Source organism: Apis dorsata, unplaced genomic scaffold (genome assembly GCF_000469605.1).
Source record: "Apis dorsata unplaced genomic scaffold, Apis dorsata 1.3 scaffold_291, whole genome shotgun sequence".
Taxonomy (NCBI): Eukaryota; Metazoa; Arthropoda; class Insecta; order Hymenoptera; family Apidae; genus Apis; species Apis dorsata.
Genome location: NW_006263566.1, coordinates 256,397 through 261,172, shown reverse-complemented (window position 1 = coordinate 261,172; position 4,776 = coordinate 256,397). Strand labels below are relative to the sequence as shown.

Genomic DNA, 4,776 nt, shown 5'->3' with positions numbered 1-4,776 from the left:
AAAAAAAAAAAAAAAAAAGAAATGAAGCAGATATTTCGGCGGGTTTAATTGGAAAGGATAAGCTGGAAGAAATACCAGGAAATGAAGAAGGAATCTTAAAGGGAGATAGTTTCAGAGACACTACGATGAAAATAAGAAAAAGGAGGGAGAAATAAGATAGGTCAGTTTGGGATAAAAGAAAGTAGAGGAAATGACATTGAATGAAGAAGTGAAAAATTTAGCGAGGAAGTATCTAAAGAGGAGAGAATTGAAAAAAATGAACGTGAAAAAGAAGAATGCAGAAAGAGATATTAATAGAAAGTGAAATTGTGACATAGAGAAAAGAAGTCCAAAGAAGAGGATTTTAAAGAAGAGAGATCTAAGAAAGATTTAAAACCTTGAGAAATTATTCAAAGAAAAAAATAAAAAAAAACTGAAATAATTTATTAATTAAAATCTTCATAACATAAAGAGACTTGAAGATTTAAAAATGTGAAATATTAAAGACAAAAATAGAATTATAATAAATATGAAATGCTGCAGAGAGTGAAAAAAGGAAGAAGGATTCCAACAAAAACAAATTTAAAGTTTAAAAAAATCTCAAGAAAAAATCTGAAGGATTTAAAGCAATCTATTAAATAAAAAAAATTTCACAAGATGAAAAAACACTTAAAATAAAGTTTAAAAACATGGAGTAGTGAGGAAAAAATTGGAATTATATGAAATGTTTCAAACATTTGGAATGGAAGGAAAGAAGAGCCCTGGAGAAAAAACAAGTTTGAAAGAAGAGGAAAGAAAAAAAATCAATGAGAAACAGAGGAACATTAGAAAAAACCGTATGGGCAGATCAAAAGATATGAGAATTCAAGGCTGAAGAGAGGTTGAAGAAAGATCTAAATAGAAGAATTAAAAGAGAGGGACGCAGAAGAAATGTTCTTCATCTATAGAAGGTAACTCGTAGAAGAAGAGTAGGAGAAAACCTAGAGAAAGGAGGGTCAGAAACTAAAGAGATTAAGGCATGGAATCCTAGAAAAGGGGGAGCTTAAAGAGACGTACACGCGGATTAAGAGAGAAGAGTATCAAATGAAGAGGGATTAAAAATCAGAGATTCGGAAAAAAGAGGCGTGGTTCAGAGGATGGAAACAGAGATGTAAGCATAAGAATAAAAAAGAAAGGTTGAAAATAAATCAGAGATTAGAATAAAAATATGAATATTATTCAACCGAAGATGGAGAGATTCATAGAAGAAATTTATTTTCATTTAAAAAACTATTATTTTACAAAAAAAATATTAAGAAATGCAAATTTTTATTTCTTTTTAAAAAATAAATTTATTTTATTTTTAATATACATTTCATTTTATAATTTTCTACAATTTTAAAATAAATGAATAATTAAAATAAAAATTTAATTAAATTTAACAAAGAAAGTAAACAGTAAAGATCAAAAGAATTATTAAAATATATAAAAAAAAAATCTATTACACAGAAAAATAAAAAAAATTTGGACATTATAACGTAAAACGAGGAAAAGATCTAAAAGATAGATCAAGAAAAAGGATGAAAGAAAATAAAAAGCAAGAAGAGAAAAATATTGAAAAAAAATTCATCATACCAAGAGATACTTTGCAACTGATTTATAAACAACTTGTTCACAGTAGTTTCCTCTACAATTATTTTGAATACTTTCTTGGATAATTAGAATAGAAAATGCAAGGTTTTCTGGTATGTTACGATTTAACGATTATCGTTGCATCAGCGGAAACAAGGTTAATTTATTCGAAGAAGCATGCTTCGCGTGTTCGAATATGTTTGTTTGCTCGTGGCTGATCTGGTACGGTATTACTGTTGATTATTAAAATCTGATTTTTTAAAATTTTCCGCATTGGCAGATTATCTAATATGTATTTATGTAGTAAATTTTTAATCATTTTTAAATTTCATATTTTTGTTTTCAGGTTTTTATTTAATATTTGTCAATTTTTTTAATTTAATTTTAATTTAATGTCAGTTTTTTAATATTTAATATTTCTAAGCACATTTCTATTTTTAATAGTATTATAAATAAAATATTGAAAATATTAATATTATTTAAATAATATTAATAGAAATATTAGTAAAATATTAGTCTGCATATGTAAATAAATTATTAATACTCACTTTTTATTTCATATAGTTTATATTTGGCCAAGTTATATTGTATTGTGATCTTTATAGTTTTTACATAAGCAAGAATTTTTCTTTTGCATGTGGAATTTTCTTCAGAGTATAGATCCAGTTATTTCACACTTCAATATTTATTATATTCTGTGAACAGAAACTCACATCAAAATAATATTTCAATATCTGAAAATAATTAATACAAATATTAGATTCTTGGTCTTAAATTTTAATCTAATTAAATTTTAATTCTTAGAATGAATTTATTTAATAAAAAATTATTATTTATTCAAATTATTTTAAAAATTAATATCTAAAATATAAAAATGATGAAAATACATCATAATAAACGATAAATATGAGATCAAAATCTACATACAAATATATTACAATTTATAGATATTATAAATAATTTATATTGAAATACTAAAAATTAATAGAATAGAATATATATTTTCAATTTAACATAATACCATTTTTCCCCCAGAATAAATGTTAATAAAATTTACATTAATAGTATACATTATACCAAATCATTGAATGTCCATTCCTCGAAGAAAAGAAGAATAAACAAAGTTTTGAAACGACAATCAGGAAGAATTTAAAACTTTCTTCCTTTTTACCATTTCTCTATTTTTTTTCTATTCTCTCGAGGAAAGTTTGCGGAGATGGAAACAAAGTTCCAAGGCTTCCTGTCACTTTCGAAAAGATATTCATAGTCGTAATCACGTTCATTTGAAGCTGGATGCATTTTAATGCCGCGTGTAAATCGTGCGGATTCCAAAAATTGTCGCGCTCCAGGACAAAAACTTAGGATTCGTTAAGGACGTGCATGATACTTATCAAACGATGAAGGAGTGGAGAGGGATTAACGAATGTCCTTTCACGTGTCACATGCCAGCCTTGTGATCAATTCTCTATTCTTTTACAAGCATTTTGCTTAACTTTAAATGGATATATCAATTTTTAGTGAAAAAATTGAAATTAAAACATATAATATAGAATAGTATTTTTTTAAAATAATTAATGATTTTAAAATGATGTTATAATTGTATTTTTTTTTGTTGGAAACAATGGAAAATGTAATCCTTAATGTTTTTCCTTAATTACCAAGAAGAATAATTGTAATTTATAAAATAAACTTCTAATTAAATTATAAAAAACGACAATTATTTTATATATATATATTTTTTTAAAATAATTATATATATATATAATTCTTTATAAAATTCTAATCTTATCAATAATTTATAATTACATAAAAATGTAAAATTTCCAATTGGATAATAAATTGCATCTATCTTTCGTAAATAATATCACAAGTGAAAAATCACAGAATGCTAAAGAAAAATAAATTACGTAAAATATTGCGTAAAAGGAGGAGATGTTAAATTCTCAAAATTCTGCTAGAATTTCAATTTTTATCATTAAATTTAAAATTCTTACAATAATATTTAACTTTATTGTGTATTTAAGCAAAGAATTATTTTAAAAAAAACGTAAAATATCAAATTCTATTATATAAATATATTCTTTTCTTATTCATGAACGAAAAAAAAGAGAAAAAAATTGTAATACAAATTTCATTGGTAAGATTCAGAAACATCAACTCAAATATTCCGAACGTTATATATGTATACAAATTATTATTATCGCGAAAATAGAAATTGAATCAAGATTATATTTCGACGCGAATTTGGTTCAGAAACATTTTTGAGACGCAAAATACACTATAAGGCCACCTGGTAGTGGCGCAATTTAACGATTTCCGGTTGCGAGTTTCAATACGTATTTCGATGGTCGTTGGTTACGTTCGATAAACCGACGACGTAAAGCAGATGAAATTACACGATTTAGGGAAAATTTAATTTTCTTAAGATTCCCTTCGTAACTTGTTTATAAATCTTCCTGTAACGTGATTTAAATATCCGAGTTATTATGGTTCTATAATATATATTCATACTAACTGTAATACTTCAAATAATGAATCCAAGATAAACACACACACTCGTACAAGATAATTCAAGAGAAGCAAAGAATTTATGCAATTCAAATCCAAGGAACCTAAGCGTTCCCTAAAAATCTTCCACCAAATCCACTGAATCCTTTAAAAAATTCACGGAATCCAAAGAAACGATTCAAAGTTTTCAGCAAAAAATAGCAAATCGCGATGAAAAATCAACGCAAAAAGAGAGAGAGACACGAGTGGGCAGTGAATCGACAGTGAAGCGCGCGTCGTGTGCATTCGCGACACGGTCGAGGTAACGACAAGCCATGGATTACTCGCGCGACACGTGTTGCCGACGTTTACCCGCGTCACGTTAACATGTGCATCGGCGTCGTTCCGCGTAAGTGCGCGCAGAAGTACGCGTACACGTGGTTTCGGCCAGCCGATCCTGTTGCGGATGATTTACATGCGGTCACGCAACGCCAGCTGGCCTCGCACAGGACAACTACTTTCCCTCCGCAAACGCTCTCGATCCTCGCCGTGGTTCACTGCCCCCGACTTTGCGCACCGTTTGATGCTCCGAAACCGTGCTCCTGCTCGTTCGCGCGATTTTTAGGGGGGAGTTTGTTGTCTCGGTGGATTGGGTTTTCAACGCGTGGAAGAAGAATCGGTGACAAGATGGTTTGAAGT

The 4,776-nt window shown here is 28.3% G+C and overlaps 1 protein-coding gene and 1 long non-coding RNA gene across 2 annotated transcripts in view; one reads left to right on the top strand and one right to left on the bottom strand.

Annotated features, from left to right (window-relative positions):
* LOC116185801 overlaps positions 1-2,296 on the bottom strand; it is a 5,743-nt gene extending 3,447 nt beyond the window's left edge. The window contains exon 1 of the long non-coding RNA XR_004150713.1: positions 2,139-2,296. This is a non-coding gene — a long non-coding RNA (uncharacterized LOC116185801). The remainder of the gene's footprint in view (positions 1-2,138) is intronic.
* The window catches only part of LOC102677061 (tyrosine-protein kinase transmembrane receptor Ror-like), a 282,377-nt gene that overhangs the window by 106,492 nt on the left and 171,109 nt on the right, over positions 1-4,776 (top strand).